Source organism: Pongo pygmaeus, chromosome 2, assembly GCF_028885625.2.
Source record: "Pongo pygmaeus isolate AG05252 chromosome 2, NHGRI_mPonPyg2-v2.0_pri, whole genome shotgun sequence".
NCBI lineage: Eukaryota > Metazoa > Chordata > Mammalia > Primates > Hominidae > Pongo > Pongo pygmaeus.
Genome location: NC_085930.1, coordinates 64,610,483 through 64,636,093, shown reverse-complemented (window position 1 = coordinate 64,636,093; position 25,611 = coordinate 64,610,483). Strand labels below are relative to the sequence as shown.

Sequence of the window (25,611 nt, the reverse complement as noted above, 5' to 3'; positions counted from 1 at the left end):
CAAACAGAGCCACTGTCCCCCACAGAACCAGGAGAGCTGGAAAGACCTGGGATGGAATGACCTGACCTCTATATGGCACCCGAAGCATCTAGAAGCAGCACCATCATCACATGCTAGCCCCCCACCTAAAGTCGTGCACCCCTGGCTTCCAAGGCCCCGTGGCAGCTCTGGCATTCCAGGACTCCAGGATTCCCACATGCAGAGGCTGGGAACCTTGACAAAGCCGTGCCAGGGGGCAGGAGCAGGAGTGACCTAGCACCTCCTGTGTGCTGAGTTCCTTCCACGTGCACCTATGGTGCTCCCAGCTATGCGAGGCCTGGGGCAAGGCATGGGCGGGGAGCGGCGGGACCTGGCTGTGCTGAATCCTTGAAGTTGGGATCATTTTTTAATCCCATTAGTCCCCAGGGTCTGGCTCAGTGCTGGCTATACAGCAGGTGCTCATGGAATGTAGAATGAATGACTCATAGGTGTGTGCATGAATGAGCTGGCTGGTGAGAGAAAAGACAAACAGAAATAACTCATCTGAAAACTACTCGAACCATTCAAAAGGGGCTGCTCTCCAAGACAACAGAGTCTTTGGCGGGAGGTGAGGGAAGCCTGTGGCTGAGACAGCATAGTGGCTGCACTAACACACGAGATGCTTTTCACAACTCATGACAGGGGAAAAGGGAAAAGGTTTTTAAAATTTTTTCATGGAAACTGGAAAATGAAGTTCATGTGCTCTATTTGCTCCTGTTCATGCACAGGTGGAGGTGAGGGGTGGCCCCAGGCCCAGAGGGGTCTGTCGGGGAGACCCCTGACTGCCACCCTCAAGGGTGTGCACTGGGTCCTGCAGGCAATGGGGGAGCCATTGAACATTCTTGAGTGAGGGTGGCCTGAACAGATCCAGCTTCAGCATGACTTCTCTGGCAGCAGGAGTGCAATGGAAGGAACCTGGAGGAAGGAAGGCAGCCCCGGCCGCCACCTCTACCCCCAGAGGCTTCTACACTTCCTCAAACTCTCCCAAATCACCCATAATGCCTCCTTTTCCCTCACCTACTCAGTGCCACCCACCAAGTCAGCTGCAAGTGCACCCAAAATGCTCTTGTCACCACGGCCACCCTGGTCCAGGCCAGCAGTAGCTTTCCCCTGGGCCATCACGTCAGTCTCCCAGCGGATCTGGCAGCTGCCTCGGGCCCTTCTACAATTTGTGCCACGGCAGGAAAGGCCTTTAAAATAATGTCACACCATGTCACCCCCAAGCTCCTGCAAAAACCCTCCAAAAGCTCAGTCCATCCACTTCACCAGCACGCCCTGGCTGAGCCATGCTTCCCCAGAGACAGGCTGCATAGTGTTCCTGACACCTGCTCCCAAGTTCACTGGCAAGAGGAAGCTGAAGGTCAGGGGACTCCAGAACTGGCCCTTCACTGGCCGCGGCTGCCCACACTGTCCAGGTTCTGGAAATCCCCTCCCTGCAGTTTCTCCCGGCAGTGTAACCACCGCACAGTCCCCCAGGGAGCTCCCCACATTGGAAAAATATTTCTGGGGCCCTTGTGGCCCCAAATTGGGATGGCCACCATCAAGGATGTGCCTCCACCCCAGCGGGAAGGCACATGAAGCAGACACACCTCGCAGAGCGCTGCCTCATTAATACTCATCGCCACTTCACCAACGCCCACCCGGCGGTCTTCGGGGATCAGTGGAGGTGTGAAAGTGGATACATTAGGATGTTAAATAGTTCAACAGCAAGCAGCTCCTGCCAAGTGCTTAGTGGCTTTCTGCTTGCTGGGACAGTGGTGCCAGTGCTGGCCCAAGGCCCGGCCACCTCTGCAGGACAGCATGAGGACAGTCCAGGCCTGCCACATGGCCACTAGAGGTGGGGTGGTGCCTCTAACAAGCTGGGGGATGGCACATCTTCATCCATGGACCATCACTTCCCAGCAAGGCCCTGAGAGGCTGGTGGCTTATTTCCTTAATGCCGCTGCTGCCCACAATATCCAGAGAGTTTGACTTTGGGACTTGAATGCATTTGTTTGTCTTCTCTCTCCCAGTCACTCCAGGCGTGGCAACTCCTCACGGGAAACCTGAAACGTGGCAAAAGTCACCTGCAGCCCCAGTCCAGGGAACAGGGGTCTGTGCAGCCACCTGTGCTCAGGCGGCCCCCACCCCCGTCACAGGCTCCTGTTGGGACACTATTTCTAAACCTCAGCTTTAGGCACTTCAGTGCTTTTGAAGATTTTAAATTGGCACGGGTTAGCATTGCAAACTCAACTGCCTCCTGGGGCTGGGAGTGGCCGAGCCAGGTGGACCTGGGGCAAACTGGAGAGCCAGCCTGGCCCCTCCAAGGGGACTGTGCCACTCAGTTCCAGCCCCAGACCTTGATCGCCTCAAATTTCAAACTTGGAAATGGTCACATAGGGCCTGTGACCAACATTGCCAATTTGAGACTTGGGGCCCGGGAGAAGAATGGGGGCGAAGAAGGGGGGTCCTTGCCCCCTACTCCTTTTCCACCCCATTATCTGCCACTTGTCCCTCACACCCCACTGGACCCCCAAGGGGGCTTCTCCCGCTCTGTGGCCATCATCTAGACTGAGACATGGGTCTAGACTGAGAGTCCCTCAAAGGCAAGGCCTCTGGGTCGCGGGGAGGAGGACTCCCTGCTAAATTTTCATTGAATTAAATGACTAACTAATGATCTAGCCTATTTCCTGGTCGGGACAAGGTCAGCCTCATGGCCATCGCTGACTTGCTCCTCTGGTTCATGCGTGGTCTCAGGAGCCAGTCCCTACAGAGCACGGCCTGAGACATTCCGAGGTGCACGTCGACCCTTGCAGAGGACAGCCAGCACCCCAGGTGTGAAAGGCAATGCCGCCTGGACACTCACGTCCCGGGACATTTGGCTAAACTGGCCTCATTAACAGGCCGGCCAAACACTCCTCACATATCCGCTGGCATTTAGATCTGCGTGGATGGGTTTTGCTGCCAAACTCCTGTTTCTATTAACAGCTACCAGCCACCGGGCCACTTCACAGGCATTAATGCCACTTATTTCTCAAACCGGTTTCAAGAGCTGCTGGCCTCATCCATGGTCGGGGAAACGACATAGGGGAACAACATTGTAGAGAGAGGCAGCGACTGAGGCTTAAGGAGGCAGGGAGGCCAGTGAGCAGGGGAGGCCAGGGCTCATAAGCAGGGCTGTCGCTGGAAGGACCCTATAGTGTGACACCATAGCAAGGCCTGGAGCCAGAAGGCCTTGGTGAGGGGAGGGAGGTGGTTTCTGCCCCTGAGGCCACTATTCCAGGCCCCGCCCTGGTCACGGTGGGGTGCCTGGGTGGTGCCCAGAGGGTTTTTCCTGAGGGTGGACACAGGCTCCAGCCCACCCATGCCCCTCTGCAGGCCCCACTGTCTCAGCCGGAAGGGTGACACTGTTCCTCCGACAGGACATGTCCCTGCGGTAGCAGCCAGGGAGAGGTGGAGTTAGGACACAGCCTCTGTCACACAGAGGCCTCCTTCAACCTCAAGCATCCTCAGGGGGCACAGGAAGGGCCTTCCAGGCAAGGCCAAGTAGAGGGCCCCCACCTGTGGACTCCCACCCCAACTTCCTGCGGCCAAGCCCCTGCCCGCCCACCCCAGGCCGCCTGGCCAAGGAAGCCCTCCCAGTGCAAACTCAGGAGCCTAATGAGCTCAGACACTTCAGGGCTCCCAGGGCCCCAGGAACAGACGCCTGGAGCCCACGGCGGCTCTCCATCTCCTGCCCAAGTGGGGCTTCCATCCCTCCAATGGGGCAGCTTGTGGCTCCGTGACTGTATCACAGAGGCCGGGCCTCCTCTGCAGGGAGCTGCCTCTGGCATTGGCACTTGCCACAAAACCGGGAACTCCCCTGCAGTCAGCGATGTGGAAAGCCAGGCTCCCAAACCAGATTCATAAAGGACTCCGGGCCTGATCTGGAAATTTAGTGTGCTCCGGAAATGAGCCAGTTTCCTCAGCCATGACCAGGCCCGCCTGGAGACGGGAGCCGTGGAGCAGAGGGGCAGGACGGAGGAGAAACACCCCAGCCTATAGCCCTGAAACCCCCAGAGGAGTGTCCCCTTTCCTTTTCATTGTGGTAAAGGATACATAACACACATTTACCACCTTATCCATTTTAACGCACACTTCAGTGGCATTAAGACTTTCTCATCTTCCCCAACTGAAACTCTGCCCCATGAAACACGAACCCCCAGTCCCCTCCCCCAGCCCCTGGCACCTCCATTCCACTTTCTGCTCCGTGAATGTGACTACTCCAGGGACCTCGCAGAAGTGGAATCATGCAGTATCTGTCCTTTTGTGGCCGGCTCATTCACTAGCATCCTGTCATCCAGGTTCATCCCTGTTGCAGCACAGCGCAGAACGCCCTTCCTTTTTAGGGTGAATCATATTCCATTGTAGGGACAGACCACGTTCATCTGTCATGGACACTTTCTTTGCTTCCACCTTTGGCTATTGTGAGTAATGCTGTTGTGAACATGGGTGTGCACATATCTGCTTGAGGCCCTGCTTTCAATTCTTTTGGGTCTACGCTGAGAAGTGGGATTGCCGGATCATATGGGAATTGTATTGTATGTTTAACTCCTTCGGGAACCACCACACCATTTCCCACGGCGGCTGCACCACTTTACCTCCCCCCAGCAATGGAGCCACAAAGGTTCTTATTTCTCCACATCCTCACCAATCAGAGAATGGCCTCTCACAGCAGACGCTGGGGGTCAAGCTCGGTGGTAGAGGCCGTCGAAAGCACTCCAAGGTCAAACAGGTTTGGGAAACAGTGAGCACGTTTCTTTCCCACCAGACTTCTCAGAGTGCTCGATGTGCCAATGAGCTCAGGACCCACAAAGGGCGACGTGCGTGGGGCCCCAGACCTTCTGCTTCCTTTAGGGCTGCTGAGGAACCGTGCTCTGAGGGGCAGCCTGGGGACTGGCTGGTCCCCCATGGCACAGGCCCACAGCAGGGTAAACTCAGAAAGCAAAAGGCAGCGCACAGACTCAGCTCCAGCCCCTCAGCGCCCTGGCATCTTACACAGGAGTATCCACTTACCAAGGTGTCGATCGTGATGGATGGGAAATAACAAAAAGGGGTCTTTTGTCAGAGAGGTTGAGAACTGTGGTTCCAGAAGGCCCCGCCATCAAGGTTTGGGCAGGGTTGGGGGAGGTGTGACCCATCCAGACCCTCGGCTTGCCCGGCCAGTGGGCACATGGCAGCTGCTGTGCCTGACTCTCCACACTCCCTCAATAATACCCCAGAATGTCAGGTCTTCATGGAAAAATCAACGCTTCCTGCATAACTGGCTTCTTCCCAGTTAGAGGCGTGAGCTCTGGGAGGAAATCATGGAAACATACAAACTCAGGTTTAGACTGGATCCAAAACGCCCAAACTCTCCCACAAGGATGGAGATCTTCCAGATTGCAGGGAGGTCCCCAGGTCTCTGCTTCCCCACCTCCAGAGACAGGAGCGCGCCACCTCCTGGCACAGCCTCCACCCCTGGGGAGTGGAAAAGCTTCTCCACACACCCAGCAGAGTCCTCCCTGCTGCAGAGGGAGTCCTTGAGGCAGAACTCCTTGGGGATGGCAGCCCTTCTTGTCAGAGGGAAGCTGGGAATGGGGGACAGGCGGGTAGGTCCCACCCTCCCAGCAGAAGGGCAGGAAAAACTGGCCTCCCAGGTCCTCGCGCGCCCACCTTCCCCATGCACCCATCAGCCAGATCTGGAACGCAAGCTCCTGCCCACAAGAGACATACTGGGGACATGCAGGGACCAGGGCGTCTACAGAGGAAGTCAAAGCAAAGGCATTAGCAGGAAGAGGAAAAGCTGATTCATTTTTGAGCTGCATTCCAGACTCTACACCTGGCCCATCTCAGCATTTTCTAAATGGACAGACTCAGACAGAGGAGGGAAGAAAGGGGACATCTTGTGCCCTAGAAATTCACTGCCCAGAGCTCCCTCCTAAGGCGCTGTTGGTTTGGAGTCACAGGACATTAATGAGCTTTGGAAGGGAATGTTGGTCAGCACAAAGCAGTGCCTCGGAGCCAGGCTCTGAGCCAGGGTGTTGGGGCCGAGTCCTCCCTCAGCCCCAGAGCTGCTGGGTGACCTTCAGCAAGTTGCTGAATCTCCAGTTCCTTATCTGAGAAATGGAAGCAATGAGGAGGCCAACCTCGGGAGGCTGCTGGGAGGCTTCAGTGGCAAAGGCAGGAAGACTACACAATCCAGGGCTGGTGCAGAGCGAGAGCCTGCCACGGGGGCCATTAGAGCCGACATCGACCTCCCCACCAGGGATGAGTCCCCTCTGTGGTCCAGACCAGTCAGAAGGAGGGAGAAGACAGAGGTCCTGCCTGAGCCCAGGAGGTCAACAGGAAGAAAGAAGCCCCCACACCCAATTATCAGGCCCCGAGAGGAAGGGTGGAAGGGCCTGGGAGGAGAATGACTTCTGCCTTGGGGATCAATGTGGGCATCACTGGTCTCCCAGTTCTGGGCCCTGGGCCCGGCCCAGGCAGGGACCGCCTGCTGTCCAGGGTGCAATGGGAGAAGGGGCGCTGGGCAGACTGTTGAGGGGCTTCAGCCTTGTGACATCCTCTCAGCCAATCCACTTTTCCTTTAGCTTTCTGAGTGCTGAAGCAGCCTCCTGAGAGCATCTGATCTCTGCAGTGCCCACCAGGGCGTGTCTTGGGGTTCGACTTGACGTTCAGTGCCACAGGCCTGACCTAGGCCACCGCCCACCGAGATGGACCCAGGACGGGAGCATAGCCTGCCAGGAGGGTAGCTTCGACCGTTCCTCTTCTGTAGTTGCCCACATGGCCACATGGGAGCCATCTCCATTGTCAATCCCCCCACCAACTCCCGTGACCACACAGGTGCAAGGAGACCAGAGGCACATCAGGCAGGTATGGGAGCTGCCCTGGCTTAAAAGCCTCATGCCCCCCAGGAGCTAACACCTCTACTAACAATTCCATCAGCAAAGTGTACTGGATGCCCCACAGGGACGTGTCCAGCACAGAGTAACTGTGCTTTGTGAAGCCCAAGCCTGGTGGCCCAGCAGGTACTCATAGCCCCCCTGCCCAGATACCATTGTGCCATTAGCAATACCGCCCAGCAGTAGTGAGACGTTCTTCCTTTACCTGGTTCCCAGGGAAACAGAGCTAGAAAGTTAACCCAAGATCAAATTCTCATGCAGGGCAAGGGTTTTGCTACCATAGTCCGCCCCATGACCTTTGGGCAACACCTTTACATGGACACCAATGCATTTTACGACCACCAGGAGTTGTATAACCCAATGGGGCATGAACGTCCCTTTTGTTCCCTAACCAAGTGGACTTCCCCCGTGGTCAGTTAGTTTTATAGCCCCATGGTGCCTTTTGATCCTGGGATGAAAGGCAATGGTACATCGGATAACATTAAATGTGTGTTTAATGCACCAAAGATGGAACAGTGTTTTACCAGAAGCCACTGAATGAATGACGTGAAGTCACCTCACAATGTGGTTGTATGCGATTCTGTTAGGATTTGGGCCTGTTTTTCTCTCTCTGGAACATATGGGCTGTGTTAAAATGAAAGTTCATCATAAACAGGACTCCACAAGCATACATTCACTTGGCAGGTGGTAAGTACCAGAAAGCCTTCTAGTCACCCATTCAACAAATATGTATCAGGCCCCTAACATGTGCTAGACACAGGCTTGGAGAGATGAAGAAAATAAAGAATAGATCCCTGCCATGAAGAAACTCAAGGTTAAGTGAAGATTCAGAAACACACATAAATAGATCACTTCTAAGGACTCTGAGAAAGGTATATCCACAGGACAATGGAAGCAAGGAAGGAGATAAGTTAACCCTACCTGGTAGAGGGGCAATTTAGGTTGGGTAAGGAAGAAAAGGTTTGATGATCTTGCACCTTGTATAGGGTGCAAGAAGCAGCTAGAAAGGCTATTTGATTTGATAATTCATCAATTTTTTTTTTTTTTTGAGGAGTCTCACTCTGTCTCCCAGGCTGGAGTGCAATGGTGCCATCTCTGCTCACTGCAACCTCCGCCTCCTGGGTTCAAGTCAATTCTCCTGCCTTAGCCTCCTGAGTAGCTCGGATTACAGGCACCCACCAACACGCCTGGCTAATTTTTGTTTTTAGTAGAGACAGGGTTTCGCCATGTTGGCCAAGCTGGTCTCGAACTCCCGACCTCAGGTGATCCACCCGCCTCAGCCTCCCAAAGTGCTGGGATTACAGGCGTGAGCAACCGCGCCCAGCCAATTCATCAAATTTTAATTAAAGTGACAATATAGCTTAGGGACTAAGAACACAGATTCTGAAAACAGCATCTGCCTGGATTTGAATCCCAAGTTTGCCATTTAGTACTTGCCTGGCCCTGTGTTAGTTACCTAATCTCTCTGTACCTCAGTTTGCTCATTTTTAAATGATAATCATAATATCCACCTCAGATCATTGTTCATTCACTCAACAAATAATTACTGAGCACATACTATATGCCAGGAATTGTTCTAAGCACTGAGGACACATCCGGGAACAAAATAAAAATTCTTGACCCCCCCCGACTGGGCAAGGTGTAATCCCAATGATTTTGGGAGGCCAAGGCAGGAGGATTGCTTGAGGTCAGGAGTTCAAGAGCAGCCTAGGCAGCATAGTGAGACCCCATCTCTACAAAAAAAAAATGTTTAAAAATTTGCCTCATCAACCCAGTAAGTGGGCACGTGGCGGCTGCTGTGCCTGATTCTCCACACTCCCTCAATAATGCCCCAGAATGTCAGGTCTTCATGGAAAAGTCAATGCTTCCTGCATAATTGGCTTTTTCCCAGTTAGAGGCCTGAGCTCTGGGAGGAAATCATGGAAAGTACAAACTCAGGTTTAGAAGGGATCCCAAAGGCCCAAACCCTCCCACGAGGATGGAGACCCTCCAGATCTCAGGGAGGCCCCCAGGTCTCTGCTTCCTCACCTCCAGGCACAGCCTCCACCCCCGAGGACTGGAAAAGCTTCTTCGCACACCCAGCAGAGTCCTCCCGGCTGCAGAGGGAGTCCTTGAGGCAGAACTCCTCATTTGGGATCATTTGAGCCCAAGAGTTCAAGGCTGCAGTAAGCGATGATCATGCCACTGTAGTCCAGCCTGGGGGACAAAGATACTGTCACTAAAAAAAAAAAATTCCAGCCGGGCGTGGTGGCTCACGCCTGTAATCCCAGCACTTTGGAAGGCCGAGGCGGGTGAATCACCTGAGGTCAGCAGTTCAAGACCAACCTGGCCAACCTGGTGAAACCCCATCTCCACTAAAAATACAAAAATTAGCTGGGCATGGTGGCGGGTGCCTGTAATCCCAGCTACTCGGGAGGCTGAGGCAGGAGAATTACTCGAACCCAGGAGGCAGAGGATGCCATGAGCCGAGATCGGGCCATTGCACTCCAGCCCGGGCGACAAAGCGAGACTCTGTCTCAAAAAAAAAAAAAAAAAAAGAAAGAAAGAAAGAAAGAAAAGAAAACGAAAAAAGAAAAGAAAATCCTGCTCTCTTGTAGCTCATGTTCTAGTGGGGACACTGGAGGGGCAAGAGGAAGTACAGTAACATATGAGGTCAGAGGGGTGATGGTGACACATCGTGCAGGGGCTGTGCCCACTGTGAGGACTCTGGTTGTCACCTGGGTGAGGTGGGTGCTGTGGGAGGGTGCTGAGCAGAGGAGGGACCAGGGCTGATGGGCAGAGCAGGGGGACCGTTCTTAAGGCTACAACCAGGGGAGAGCTGGCGGTGCTGGGGCCAGGTGGGGGGATAGAGGGCTAGAGGGGCAGATTCCGAAGGGGTCCACCATCATTCACTGGTGGCTGCCAGGGGGTTGTGGAGACAGACAGCAAAGTGGGGACTTTCTGGGAGGCATCTCACAGGAAGACGTCCACACATGAGGAACGGAGACCACTGCCTTGGCTTGGAGCTGCAGGAGGCAGGCTAAGCCCACACAGATGCCGAGTCCTGAGGCTGGATCCTCAGCCTGGGTGCTGCCTCCACCCTAGCTTGCCCAGGACCCCCTCACCATCCCCAGCAGCCTGGCCTCAGTTTCTCAACAGGGTGAAGGGTGGGCGATGGTTCCTCTGAGGCCCTCTGCTGTCCCTGCTGTCTATGCGCCTCCTGCTCTCAGGCCTGGGAGCTGTGATTTACTCTCCTGACCTCCAGGCAGCCTGGCTCCTGCTGATAAATGCACTGAAAAGTCCATCTTTTCCACCCCCAGCCCTGCTGGGAGTGCCCAGGTGCCGTCACCTGGGAACAGCTGATGACGCAAGCTAAGAAGTTCAGAGTTGCTTTTGCTTTACAAGGCGCACAGGAACACACTGTACTAAGAACATGCCAGAAGCCTCAAGATCACTAAAGATCCCCATTTACCAGACCGGAAACAAAGGAGCAGGGGAAGGAAGCGCCCACGTGGGGCTTCGTGGGCTGGAACTGCGTGACCTTGGCAAGTCACTTCCCTCCCAGAGCCACTCTTTCCCAGGTTAGCTGGAGACAGCCACGACCTACAGGCAGGTGTGGTCAAATTAAAGACAGCAGGCACCAAATGCGTGGTGAATGGGAGACATTATAGTAACTATTTTATTAATCTTAGATTAAACTATTTCTTGCAACTTTAAAAAGAAACCAAAATCTTATTTTAGCTTGCAAAGGTCCTAATATCTTAAAATTTTTTGAAATCTTTAAAGCCTTACCAAACCCCTTTGCAGGGCCTGCAAGGAGTGGCAGGATCTGGCCCTGCTCACTTCCCCCATCTCAGCTCCTTCCTCTCACCCCTGCCCTCTGTGCTCCAGCCTTGCTGATCTCTTAGCTCTCCAAACAAGGAAACTTGTGCTGACCTCAGGGCCTTTGCACATGCTGTTCCTGCTGCTGGAAACACTGTTCCCAGGCTCTCGGTACCGACAGGCTACCTTCAGGACTTGGTGTAAATGCTACTTCCTCGGCAAGGCCTTCCACACTGCTCCACCTCAGTTTAGTCTGTTTCCTCTGTTTTCTCCTCCTGGCACCTAGGACAATCTCTCATTGGTCTGAGAACTCCACAGCTGCATCTGTCCATCTCTCTTTTTACCACTAGAGCCCAGCCTAGTGCCTGGCACACAGTATAGATTATGGAATAAATAAATAAGCCTGTGACATGGGCTGGCACCACTGACATACACACACACACTCTCATATACACCCTCACACAGTTGGCACAGCACAGAACAGAGTAACACCAAATTCTGACTGCCTGGGTTCAAATCTCACCTTTCCCCTAAACAGCATTTGGTAAGTTACCTGCAAATTTTAAAGCTGTGATATTGTTTGGTTTGTCAAGTTATTAGTATCGTGAGGTTCTCTCACAACCATGTGCTGTTTTGATATACACATACTATGATGACAGGACCTGGCCTATAACAACTACTGCATAAATGTACTCAGCCTTCAAATGCTTGCTGAGTGTACAGGGGTCCAGGAACTGCCATCACAGGGGATGCCCTCATCTTAGCTGTCGAGGTGTTTATGGCCTTCTGTGTGACAATTTAAACTGCTGTGCAAGAGATGAATGCCCAATCGAGGCAGTAATAGCTGAGCTGTCACAGACTGACTGTCACACGAGTGCATTACAGACACATGCAGGGGAAATGTGGTGGGAGGAGGGGGGACCTTGAGGGGTCAGCAGGGACTTCGTCAAGGAAAAGAGATCTGAGCTGGCAGGCGGACTCACACCCATCTATTCATTCTTCGTTCTTCCCCCTAAACTGGCCAAACTTGTTCCTACACTGGAGCCTCCGCACACACTGTTCCCCCTGCTGGGATGCTTATCCCCAGGTCCACCCAGGAGCTAAGCTCCTCTTCTGCACAGCTCAGCCAGCACCTCTAGAGGGCTCTGCCTAGACACACCACTTCCTAGCTGTGTGACCTTGGGCAAGTGACCCAACCTGTCTGTGCTTGCTTCGGTTTCTTCATATGTCAAGTAAGAATAAAAATAGTACTTATTTCAAGGGGCTGCTTTGAAGTTTGAATTAATATGCATAAAATATACAGAAGAGTGCCTAGCATATGGTATACAGGAAATATGAGGGGACTTCAAGATGTTCATGGAAAAATGGAATTAAAAGATAAAAATAGAAAGTATAAACTTTATTTCTCAACATGAGCTCTATGAAGGTCAAAACACTTTTGTAAGTGATGATTCCAGCCATTTAGTCCATCTTTAAAGAACAAAGAACAGAGGGTCCTGGGAATCCAACTATATCCATGCAGTCTTGTTTACATTATTACCCGAAGAAAAATGGGTGCTCTTTAGAGTTGTTTTTAAGATTAAGAAACAGAAATAAGTCAGAAGGAGCCCAATCAGGACTGTAAAGTGGATGCCTATGATTTCCCCTCAAAACGCTCACAAAATTGACCTTGTTCGATGAGAGGAATGAGCAGTGGCATTGTCGCGGTGGACTCTGGTGAAGCTTCCCCAGGCGTTTTTCTGCTAAAGCTTTGGCTAACTTTCTCAAAACACTCATCATAAGCAGATGTGATTGTTTTTTGGCCCTCTAGAAAGTCAACAAGCAAAATGCTTTGAGCATCCCCAAAACTGTTGCCATGACCTTTGCTCTTGACTGGTCGGTTTTTGCTTTAACTGGACCCCTTCCACCTCTTGGTAGCCATTCTGTTTTGTCTTCAGGGTTGTACTGAAGCCGTGTTTCATCTCCTGTTAAAATTCTTCAAAGACATGCTCAGGATCTTGATCCCACTTGTTTAAAATTTCCATGGAAAGCTCTGCCCTTGTCTGCAGTTGATCTGGAAGCAACAGTTTTGGCACCCTTAACTATAAGAAAGATTTCCTTAACTATAATTTTTCATTCAGAATAGAATAAGCTGAACTAAGCAAGAAGACCATGGTGCTGGCTATTGTTCTGCTGTTACCCATTGGTCCTCTTCAACTGGGGCATGGATAAAATGAATATTTTCCTTGCAGACTGATGTGGATTGTGTGCCACAGAGGGCTTCATCCTCAACATCATCTTGTTCCTTCTTAAAAGGAGGTATCCATTTGTAAACTGCTGATTTCTTTGGGGCACTGTCCCCTTAAACTTTTCATAAAGTATCGATGATTTTACCATAAATTTGATGTTTGCTTTTGTTTCAATTTTAGCAGAATTATTATTACTCTGATAGGAGCTCTTTTCAAACTGATGTCTTATTCTTCTCAGGACCTCAAACTAGATCCTGTTTGGACATGTTACAAGTTAGTACAAGTTTATTTTGATGCAAAAAATTTGGAAATCCATGCAGAGTTTTTAAAAATAATACTCATTTTCCATGAACTTTTTGAAGTCCCGTGTGTGTGTGTGTGTGTGTGTGTGTGTGCCCACGTGCACGCACATGTGTGCATCTGTCTGTCTCTCTTAGTTTGAGCTACTATAACAAGATGCTATAGACTAGGTGGCTTAACAACTGAAATTTATTTCTCACAGATTGGGAAGTTCAAGATCAGGGTGCCACGTAGCGGGGATCTGGTCTTCTTGCTGAAGCCTCACATGGTGGGGAGAGAGAGAGGAAGCTAGCTTTCTCATCTCTTTTTATAAGGACACAAATTCCATCATGAGGGATCCACCTGCATGACCTAATCACCTCCCAACGGCCCCACCTTCAAATATCAACACGATGGGGATTAGGGTTTCAACATGTGAACGTGGGGGACACAAACAATATCCACTATTATTCTCTATAAAATGGGGATGATGAGCCCTACTTTGCTGTCTCTATCAAATGCAATAATGAATGTGAATGTTTCTTCTAAACTATAAATTACTATGCCAAGACCCTAACTCTGATTTCCACCTAAGCACTGACTTTCCCAAGAGCACAGCGGGTCTCTAAATCTCAAGAAGTTGGACTATTTTTATTTTGAACTTGACCAAAGCTGTTCATGGTTTCAGAAACTCACACCCCCTTTGGCGATGCCGTGCATGACTTCTGAGCTGCTGACATCTGCTCTTCCAATGCACTTGCAGCAGTCACATTCTGGTGCTCCCACGCGGAGAGGCGGATGTCACTGCCTCCCCTGCCTCAGAGGAGAAACATGCCGGGCCCCAACCTAGTGCACTGACATGTTGAAACCTGGATTACTTGGATCATAAATCACTTTCCTTTGCCTTCTACTTTATAATAGTTAGGGCACTGTACTGGTTTTTTTTTAATAAAATACGTGCTGGCTGTGCTTTCTCAGCTGAGTCTCACTTCAGGATGACAAAGGGAGTTGCAAAGTGTTTGCTATCCTAGATGGGTTGTTCTGAGACCCTGCACTAGCCACTCAGCCCCACCACTGTCCTATCATAGACAGGCGGAAACAAGAACACGGGCCAAGGTGCCCAGCTAGCAGGATCTGGGGGGGACCAACACCGAGTGGCTTCTGCTGCCCTCTTCTCTGGAGGAAGGGGGTCCACTGCTCCCAACCCAGGCTAGGTCTCTGTCCACCTCCCTGATGACCTCCTTCTCTGGCAGGAGGCTGTTGCAGGAAACGCTTGTAGCAGTAATTCACAGGGAGGCGTCATCTGCATTCCTAGCAAGGCAGAGAGGTGGCAGGGAGAAGAAAGGCGGGGAGGCCTCTCACGGGGTGGTGACAAGCAGAGAGAGGACCCAGCCTGGCCCGGCTGCAGGTCTGGGGAGACAGGGCAGGTGGCACGTCAGATGTGAGAGTCCACGGAAGTGAGCTGGAGTCAGGGGCGCAGGAGACAGAGCCACAGCCTCATGGGCTACACAGACTCGGAGAATAATAATAAAATTATGTATTAAATATTATTAGGTAATAAATAAAGAGTAGTGTACCCAAGTGTCCACAGCTGAGTGGATAAACACAATGTGGTCTATACACACCTTGGAATCGAATCCAACCATGCAATGGAAGGGAATTCTGACCCACACAACAATATGGATGAAGCCTCAGGACACTATGTGAACTGAAATAAGCCCGTCACGAAACGTGAAAAACAGTCTCATTCCACTTGTGTGAGGTCCCTAGCAGGACAGAAAGTAGAATGGTGGGTGCGCGGGGCTGGGGGAGGGAGGATGGAGAGTTGATGTTTAATGGAGGCAGAGTTTCTATTTGGGAGGAGGAAAAGGTCCTGGAGATGGATGGCAGTGGTGGCTGCACAGCAACGTGAAGGTACTAAGGCCACCGCAATGTGCACTTAAAAATGGTGACAATGGTAAATGTTACGTTGTGTATTTTATCACAGAAAACAAAGTTAGTGTCACCTGAGATGGTCATTAGAAATGCAGATTCCAGGGCAGAGTCTCTTAGAGACCCAGACTTCAGATCTGGGACACAGCCTGGGCACCTGCATGCCAACAACCACCCCAGGGACCAGATGCAAGTGTTCTGGGAACACACTTTGAGAAATGCCACCCTCCATCCAGCACTGTCCCTTCCGCCATCCTGAAGGGTCTGCAGGCCTCACCACCTTGACTGCTCGCTGGCGGCTGCAGACTGTTCTGGCTTCAGGCCCCTGTCCTGGCTGTGCCGTGGACTTGGCCAAGCCACCCGCTACCGCTTCCCAACCTCCACTCACCTGGCAGCCTCCTGTGGCAGGTTCCACAGTCTGTCTATTCCACCGTGTGGATAGACCACATCATGTTTATCCAGGCCTCAAGGGGCTGGTCCCGGACTGTGCCCCAGCCTCCCCACCCAGCTCGACATAACCCCACTGTCTTCCCTTCCTCCCCTCCGCCTGACTGTCTTCACAGCCGGGTGTGGATTCTCCCTGCCATGTAGCCTGCTGTCTTTTCTCTTTGCTCTTGTTTCACAGATTCCTGGTTGGCTCCTTGAGAAACAGGTCCAGAGGTGCTGAACTCCCCAGGGAAGAGTGAGGGCTCCCGGCAGGCTCCTGGGGAGCAAAGCCCAGCTCCCTGCTCACATGTGGTATGGCCTTGGGTGGGGCACTTCCCCTCTCTGTGCCCTGTAACATGGGGATAATTCTAGTACCCAGAACCCCCAAGAAGTGGGGAGGGTGAATCAAGATATGCAAACTGTTCAGACAAGAGGCCAGGCAGGTGAGTGCTGTTGAAGTGGGGGCTGCTGTGATGACTGACAAGGCGCAACTGACGTGCTCTGCATGCCACTTCCGGGATCCCAGTGGAATTTAAAATACAAGCTTCCCCTAGCTCTCCAATGCTGGGTTTGTCTAATTTCATGCTTCAAAACTTTGGCACAGATTGTGCCTGTGTGGGTCTGTGTACACCCCAGTGTCTGTGTGGGTCTGTGGGTGTGAGCCCCCATGTCTGCGTGTGCCTGTGGGTGTGAGCCCCCGTGTCTGTGCCTGTGGGTGTGAGCCCTGTGTCTGTATGTGCCTATGGGTGTGAGCACCATGTCCATGTAAGCCTGGGCAGCTGCTCCACAGGAAGGGACCAAGACAATGGTTTAAGCTACACCACAGATGACACCTCTCTGGCAGGAAGCCCGGGGTCGAATCTGCCCCTGGGAGACCCCCTCCCTTCCCTGAAGCACCTGAATTTCTTCTAATTCCCCCCCTACCCCATGTCATCTTGCGCTATTACTGCTGCTACTGACACTAATACCTACTTACATGGGCTGGTAAGAGAAAAAGAGAAAAGAAACCCACACAGGTTACGCCTGCAGCAGCAGCGAGAATCAAGTGAAATTGCCCAGTGCATGCCCAGTCCCCAAATCCCACACACAAGATCGGATTTTCTTCCCTTTCCCTCCCCTGCCTCTCACAACTCTCGGGTGTGATTAAATATGGAAAATATTAGTTTTCCTTAATTCTTTTCTGGAGTTTACAACAAAGGAGAAATGTATGCTACTATTGTGGTCCCTGCGTTTCTCCCCGCATGAAAGCTAATAAATCTCTCTCTCTCCCTGACTGTACACACAGTGTTTGTTGTCAAATGTGATTTGAGTTTGCCGGCAGTCAGCCACGAGGTGTGGGTGATTGCTGAGGCCCTGGGAAGAGATGGGTGCAGGAGAGGTGGATGTGTGCAGCTGGGGCATGGGGCCCACAGGTCTGGGGATGGGCTCTGGGGGTCAAGAGAAGGTGGGCTGGCTTCGTGTGTCTGTGCATTTTATTTTCTCTGATGGAAGAGATCCATCAGTTTCCTCTGTGGGATCTGAGACCCAGAAAAGGATTAAAAGGGAGAGTCCCCATCCAAAGTGGGGTGGGGCTGCCCCGTCTCACAGAGAGGGGGCCTGGTGGGCCCCTCAGTCAGGGCTTCTCCCCTAGCTCTCCAGGGAGCCACTGTGGCCTGGCTCCCACATCCTGCCACACCCTCCCCGGTGCTGGGGTCTGAGAGGTGTGGCCACACCCTTCCCCTGGCTGGTGGCAGTTACCGATCCATCCCAACCGCTGCTGCTGCCCCCGGGGGACCTACAGGCACCTGCATCCTTGGGCTCAAAGGTGGGGAGAGCCCAGATCTCTCTAGAAACCTCCCTGCTCACAGGTTGGGGCTGTGCACCCCAACGACAAAATCCCTGGTGCTGAGCTGGTTGGGGGAGTGGGAGCACCTCAGCAGGAGGGGGAAATTGCCCAGAGGTACCCCTCTGAGACTGTTGGAGGTGGGTGCTGTCTGCAGACACGCAGGCACCATGAGGCCAGCACATCACTCCCGCTGCCTGTGGACATTGCTCTGGGACCCCAGGAGGCCCAGGTGGAGGAAGAACAAGATCCTTGTGGCAGCAAAGGTGGCAGCAAATGCCCTATCACATTCCTCTTCCCTTTGGGAAATGTATGAAGTCATTGCCACTGCAGGCTTAACATCCAGTGTCTGCAGAGAGGGGAGAGAGGGCAACACGGAACCAACACACGTCCTAGCTACTCTGGTGAACCTGGTCTTTAAATCCTGTTCTCATGCTGCCCCATTCCCTGTAGCCACCAGCCCCGCTGAGACAACCTGCTGCAGCAGACAGATTGGGGGTTCTGGTCCTGTCGCCTTGTAATGTGGGACCCTCAGCAAGGAACGCAGCTTCCTTAAGAGTTTGTCTCCTGAAAATGAAGTGAATGGATCTTGCCCCATGGGGCCTTACGAGATAGATGTATGAATGCCGGGCCCTGGAGCCGTGCCAGGCTCACCAACCTTTACTCATCTCTGTTCCCTTTGTTCCCGCTGCACAGAAGTTCAAGGGCAAGAGACTAAGGCTGCAAGCTCCCCGCTGAGAAGCCAGGCAGGACGAATTCTCAGATCAGAGCCTGCACTCAGGTGGGCGTGTGCCCTCCAACCCTCCAAGGCCAATGTCAGCCCCCTCACAGGTCCCCCAAGGCTGCATCCTTCACACATTTAAGGCCAACTGAGGTGAAGCACATAGCCAGGCTGTGCTGGACTGGAAACTGTTCTGACAACCCCAGATCTTCCAGTTTTCGACATGAAACTGGCCATCTTTTCTGTGCATGTGATGTTTCCATGGGCCAGGTCCTCTGTCCTGCTTTCATTAGTGGGGACACAATGGTTCCAGATGGTCCTAAGGGTGCCCCAAACTTGTCCTGCTAACACACAGTGCAGTGACGAGAGGCTCACTACCTGTCAAGGGCCCTCACCCCATCCTCAGTGCTTCGGAGTCACAGACCCCCTCTCACTGAGCCAACCATCCCCTCCACCTTCTCTGCCTGTGACACCCCCTGCAGAGGTGGAGACACCAGCCAGCTGGGTCCACAGACCTGAGAAGGTGCCAGCTTCACCCAGGCCCCTGTGCTAGGGCTGGGACACAGAGGGAAGGGTGGGCTTGCTGCCATCAGTCTATGCATCATCTATGCTGCCATCAGCCTCTGGCTGGCTGTCTGCACTTGAGGCCTCTGGTCACCCCATGCAGCTGATGATGCCCCACCCCCACCCAGGGTACTTTGGGAAGGGGTGTTTTTGGGGAAGCAGCAAAATGCCCCCCAGCCAGGTTTTGAAGGCTGCTCTGCTTGTCTGAGGCCGAGGGCCCGGCCGGGGCACACTGGGTGGCCCCACACCTGGCTCACAACACCTGCCCAAGGAGGGGCTTCCTGGTGTGGAGGGGATGTGACTGTGCTCTGCTAGACACGGATCCCAAGGCAGGGCTGCACTGGAAGGTCTCCCTCCGCCTCCCAGAACCTCTCTACTTTCCTCTGATTTCCATAGCTGCTTCCATAGAGGTTTCTTTCAGAAACAGGATTCTGCTGCCAACAATTTACAAATGTAAAGGGTCTAAAAACCATGGCCATGGAAGAGCCCTTTCTGTGTGGATGGGATGACCCCTGAGCAAGAGTCCCCCAGAATGGAGTCACTGAGCTGACAGCAGGGACACCCTGTGGGGGGTGGGGACAGCGCCCCCATCATCCTCCAAGGCTCTGGACAGGGCCTCCCGTTTGCACAAAACCAAGCAACACTGGCCTCCACCATGGTCTCAGGACACAGGAATCCTCCCATTCTGAAGGTTTCCTCCAGTGATCTTTATTTATGCCCTCGGTTCCTGCCAGTAAGCGCACCTGGATGATGGGGCCATCGCACGAGGGAAGTGATCAGGACAGGGCACTCTGGACCGGTGCAGGCCCCGGTTCCCCCACAGGCACAGCCGAGCTGCTGGGCTGCACACTTCCCCGCCATGTTTTCTGCCAGTAAAGCTGCTCCAAGGCTGCAAGGCAGGACTCCACAGGAAAGCACAGGACTTCCACAAGCAGCCCCGCCCTTGGAGATGGTGCACTTGCAAGTCCTCAGCTCTGGGGTCGGTTTCCTCATCTGTAAAATGGGTTGGTGCCTGCCCTGAGGCCACTCTGTGGAAATGACATCGAAGGTGACAGCTCCTGCGAGCTCTGGCATGAAGCAGATGCTTCCCAAGCCCAGCTCAGCTTGGAGGAGACCAGGAGCTCAACCGGGGGCCCAGAGCCAGAGCAGCCAAGCCCAGGCAGGGGGCGGGCCAAGGTCACTCCCTGTGGAGGCTTGGCCAGTCCCCAAATGCTTCCTCTGAGCCACTCCTTAGGCCTGCATGGGGGACTGCAGAGCTGTGGCCTTGCTCTCCCCACCAGGGTACACCTGGAGGCACTGACCGCTGAGCATCCACGTGCAGACGGGACAACCACAACGCACGGTCAGGCAGGCCTGGGGCAGATCCTGGCACCCACTGAGTGCCCCGATCAACCAGCTGGACTATTCGCACCTCCACATGCCCATCTGGAAAATGGGGTGCAGACACACCAGCCCACGGCGGTCACCGCCCTCCACCTGCTTTCCTCTCCTGGTCCTGGCAAGACACATGCAGGACCCTGTCACTCCTCCACACAACCCTCAACAGCTCCCTAAGTCCAGACCACGCACAGCAACCCTTGTCCAGCCCTGGCCTCCTCCACTTGCACTTCTCTTGCACCCCAGGCTCCAGCCCCAGGGCCAGCAGACTTGCCATTCCCTCTGCCAGGAATGCTCTCCCCAGAACCCCAGGGCTCACCCCCTTCCTCCAGGCCTCTACTCAGCCGTGGCCTCCTCAGAGATGGCACCACCTCTATCCCCTGCAGAACCTTCATGGCACTTGTCACTCTCATGTCAGGTTTTGTCATCCATCCTTCCCAGTAGGAGCTCCACGCAGGCAGGACCATGTCTTGTCCCTGCCACATTCCAGAGCCTAGAGCAGGGCTCGGCACATGGCTGGCATCACCACAATCCCGGCTCAGCGAGGAGGGGTCAGCATCCTGGGTGCTGGGCCATCCTCTGTTCCCTGCCGTGCCGTGCTCTCCTAGAAACAGTGAGCTCCTGTCTCAGTTTCCCCATGTCCTTGAGGATGGCCTCCACTCTGAGTCCAGTCCAAGCCACACACCACCTCCTGGGTGTGCAGCAGCCCCCAGGCCAGGGCCCACAGTCCCCGGGACGGCTCTGGCCATTAAGGACAGGCCTCCCTCTGGTGGCCCCACATGCTTCTCCTAAGGAGCTGGGCGTAAAGAGGCCAACACCGTCATCTCCAGTTCCCTGGGAGGAGGGGGATTGTGTTTCAAGGAGCCCATGCTGGGGACTCGACATGCCCACCAGCCTTTCCTCATTCCTGTCTCCGCTTGAGGACATGGGGTTCCCCGAGGATGCCCCCTGCTCCCTGTGAATCTCCCCTGCTGGGGTGGAGGACAACACAATGAGTCTCTCAAAGGAGCAGAGTTAGAGCAAGTTATGGATTTCCTTTGGTTGCACTAAATTAAAATTAGAAGCCGGTTGCCCAGGATGTGAGGGTTCCGGTTTATGCAGGCGGACAGCGGCTCAGTCCCAGTCCAGTGGGTCCACTCCACAGACAACAGCCACCCACAGCACAGGCACACAGTGCGGAATGAACTGGGGGCTTTGGGGGCTGCCCCTTTGAGCCCCTGCCTCCTGGCCTGGCTGAGACCTGGAAGAGGCAGGCAGGACAGGAACCCATGGATTTGGCACACTGCCAGGCACGGTCCTCACCATCTCGGGCCTGCTTCACACCCTTTTCCATCCAGGCGCCAGAGCCACGGACACAGGAGACAGAAAGATCCTTGTGTTCTGGGTCCTCCTGGCCGTGAGGGCCTGGGAAAGCCAAGGTCTCTGCTCTTACTCTCAGCAACTTGGGGCAGCGTTCACCAAAGCTGCCCGCCCCTTGGGAGGCAGCAAGGAACCTAGATGGTCCATGGGGGAGGCCCCCCAAGCAGCACCCCACTTACTGAGGACAAACCCTCGGAGCCCACCCACAGGGGTTCCCAGCCGTGTGCCCACAGGCAAAACTGAGCCACTGGACACGTGGTACCACACGGGTGAACCCTGAGGACTTGATGCTGAGGGAAATAAGCCGGACACAGAAGGACGAAGCCTGCAGGACCACATTGTGAAGAGGCCCCAGCGCAGCCAGATGCTTAGGGACCAGAGTGGGATGGGGGCCCCGAGGGGCTGCGGGTGGGGAGTGAGGAGTTAGTGTTGAGTGAGGACAGGGTTCAGTTTGGGAGGAGGAAGGAGTTCTGAAACAGATGGTGGTGATGGCTGCGGAACAGGGTAAGTGTGCTAATGCCACTTCACTGCGCACTGGAAAACTGGTTAAAAGGGTAAGTTTTGTGTTATGCATATTTTGTAACAATTCAACACCTACAACTTTTAATTAAAAAAAACAAACCTTGGCCGGGTGTGGTGGCTCACGCCTATAATCCTAGCACTTTGGGAAGCTGAGGCAGGAGGATCACTTGAGACCAGGAGTTTGAGACCAGCCTGGGCAACATAGCAGGACCCCATCTCTACAAAAAATTTAAAAAATTAAAAATTAGCCAGGTGAGGTGGTATGTGCCTACAGTCCCAGGTACTCAGGAGGCTGAGGAGAGAAGATCTCGAGGCTGCAGTGAGCTATAATGACACCACTGCACTCCAGCCTGGGTGACAGAGTGAGACCCTATCACCAATAAATAAATGAATAAATAAAAATTAAAACCCTGAGCCATTGTTTGAGGCTCCCCAGGGCTAGGCGGAGGGCAGGGGAACAGATCAAGCCAACACTCAGAAGCTTGGAGGAACCCAACAGCAAGGGAGACACCAGCGGTGTGGCAGAGGCTGTGATGAATGGCAGAGGAGCCTGGCAAGGGGTGGGCGCCAGTCGGTAGAGGGTCTCACGGGCTGCAGTAAATTCAAGCTAAAATGCATGCCCCTTAGCGCCACCCTCACAATCCCCCTCCCACAGAACATCCTGAGAGCAGGTCCGTCACTCTGTAAGCTCTAACTCCCTGTCAGGACACCAGTACCCAGCGCTCAAGAAATGCTCACAGCTGAACTGAACAAAGTTTGGGCTCCATGAAAGACCCGGGAGGATGCAGGTGCCAACGGGCAGAGTTGAGGCAGGCAGAGGAGATGATAAATCCGACACACTTTGGATATGGGTGGACTTCACGTTCATTGATTTGGAGTACCAGATCCAAGGGGCACCCTCCACACCGGACTAAAGTCATTTGCTAACGTAATTCTTGGAAAAAAACAGAAGTCTTCCTCCTTCTCCTAAGTGATCAACTTCAGCAGCATTTCCCAATTTCTGTTTGGCAGTGCACAAGTGGGCCCACCGTGTGATCCTGTCTCCAAACCAGGCACTTGATTGTCTGAAGACACCAGAATGTGCTGCACAGTCCAATTTCACCTTGTCAACGCCTCATGTCCACGGGCCCACTACAGGCTCTGAGAAGTCCCGCAGTAAAGAAACCCAGAATTCCCACGATTGAACTGATGATCAAATATTTTGGTTCATGACCCTCGAAACATCTGAGTTGGGAAAATGCTGAATTCCGGGACCTTGTTATGCAAACAGGCCAGACACAAGCAGGCGAAAGCAGCTTTTAATAAAATATGTCAAGTTGGAAGCTTTCGAAGGACAACCTGGAAATCTCCTGCTGTTCTGCCTGAACTGGGCTCTGTCCATCAGACCACAGGCTGCCCTGGAGCAATTTTCCTTCTCCATTTTCTACGCCTGGGAGCAGGTGTGTCCGCTGTGATGTCCTTTAACCAGGATGCTGGCAGCTTCAGCTTAGACGCTTCACCCAAAGCCACCTTGCCCAGCCCTTGAAGTCACAGCCTCTCCCTCGGGGACTGGTTTCTAGGCCAATGAGTGCTTGGTGGTTTGTCTTCCTCTTCCGAATAGGAGAGGTGTCAGGATGAGTCCCGAATGTCCCCACCGTTCATGACAAGTGAGGATGCATCTGCTGGGTTCAGGACAGACCGACCCCAGCACATTCTAGCCCAGTTCCCGGGCTTCGGTGTTTCAGAAACAGGGCTGGCGGGTCCTTGCCAGCTGGGCTCATCCCAGAGGGGGACAGCCCCGGGAGGAGGACCCACTGGCCCCTGGACCCCTCTCTCTCACACACTAACCTCCCAGAGCCTCTGAGGCCGTAGGAAGCAGCTGTGAAATACACTTTCACAGACGGAACAGCAAGGTGAAGATCAGGAGGCAGATGGTGGAGAAGGCGGCGCCACTGAGTGAATGTGATTAACGCCAAGGAACTGGACACTTAGAAATGGCTAAGATGATCAGTTTATATTACATGTGCTTTACTGCAATGTATATACATACACGTATGTGTGTATGTGTGCATATATATTTGTCTTGATAAAACCACCCACACAGGGCAAAGGGACAGCTCCTAGGTGACAGCAGAGACCGTGCCACCTTCACTGTGAGAGCCCCAGGCCTGGTGGGGGGCTGGGCACGTGGGCAACCAAGAAATACTGGAGGAAGTAAAGAAGTCAGGAGGTACCGGGTTCGAGCTGGGCTCCAGGTCTCCGCGGCTGTGATGTGGGTGAGCTGCTCAGACTTTCTGGAGTCCTAGCCTACAGAATATGAGTGACATCTGTCACTGCAAAGGTGACCCACATGAGGTGCGGTGACCCTTCTGACATAGAATTTTCCCAAGTGCTTCTGGCTCTGTGCTACACTTGACCTCACAGTACCCCCGAGAGCAAGGTGGGCATACGGGGAATACCCCCAGGTTCAGAGAGCTAAAGTCACTTGTGCAGAGTGACATGGCCAGCAGGGCCACAGCTGGCTCCATTAGCGGCACCCATGCAGGCCTTCCACTAGCTGCACATCCCGGCTGTGGCTGAAGGCTCTGTGTCCATCTACTGCACCGTGTCTTCCTTAGTGGGAGGCAGGGCTGGTCCTGCTCTGCTCCTTGCCCTGGGTGGGCGACAAGGGCCTGGTGACTCTGGCATCTGGGGCTGCACTCCTAGGATTGGTGCTCGTGCTTCTGGGAGGATGTTCTGCTTCAATAAAGTGGCTCACCTGAAAACGAAGCCTTTTCCTTTGTGAAGCCCCTTCAGGCTTCACGTCACCGGGACTGGCTGGAGTTTCATCTGACGCAGACGCCAGGTGTTAACATCCCAGTGCTGGAGCAAAGGGAGAGAGGGAGGGAAGAGGAGAGGAGAGGGAGGGCGAGGAAAAAAGAGAAAAGGGACAGACGCAGAGGAAGGGGCTTGTCTTTCCACACATGTGGGGGGCCCTACGGGAAACTCTTTAAATCCCAGTAGTGAAGGGGGTGATTGGAGCATTTGAGAGGGTTCCGCCAACCTGCAAGGTTGACTCCTTCTGGGTAAGCTAGGCTTCAAAATTGTCCTGAACACAAGTTAGGAGCCAGTCTCATGGCTGTGAGAACAAGAGTAAATCCAGGTGAAGTCCCTTCGCACACAGAGATGCTCACAAATGTGTTCTAACCTGAATTTACACCGTGCTTGGCCAGGCCCACAGCCCTGCCATCCTCAGGAGCCTTCCCCGAGGTACTTCCTGCACACCCTTGGGCAGGGGCTTCTGACCCTTTCTGGTGTCCAAGCTTTGAGGGAAGGGAGAGGATCGTCTGTCTGTGAACAAGACCCTGTGTGTCCACCGAGAGCTACCATGCCAGCTGAACCCCGGACGAAGGGCTGCCTGGAAGTCAGGAGCCCTGTGGAGGCCCTAGGGCCACAAGCTGCCTTTGCCAGAGCCAGCTAAGAGACTCTTTGAGAATACACTGCAGACAGACGACCCTTCTGGAACAACAGCTTCTTCCAGGGGTGCTCTCTGCTCCAGATGCTACAAGGAGGTGCTGCTGGCCTGGTGCCCACCCCGTCTCTGTCTCTCGCAGAATCCTCTACACCCCAGTAGAAGCTGAGGTCAAGCGGATGCACTGGGCCAGGAGACAGCCTCATTCCCCTCCAGACCGAGGAGAAGTT

At 53.5% G+C, this 25,611-nt stretch overlaps 1 protein-coding gene across 3 annotated transcripts in view; it reads right to left on the bottom strand.

Annotated features, from left to right (window-relative positions):
• The window catches only part of IQSEC1 (IQ motif and Sec7 domain ArfGEF 1), a 397,406-nt gene that overhangs the window by 331,905 nt on the left and 39,890 nt on the right, over positions 1–25,611 (bottom strand). The gene's annotated exons all lie outside the window — the stretch shown is intronic.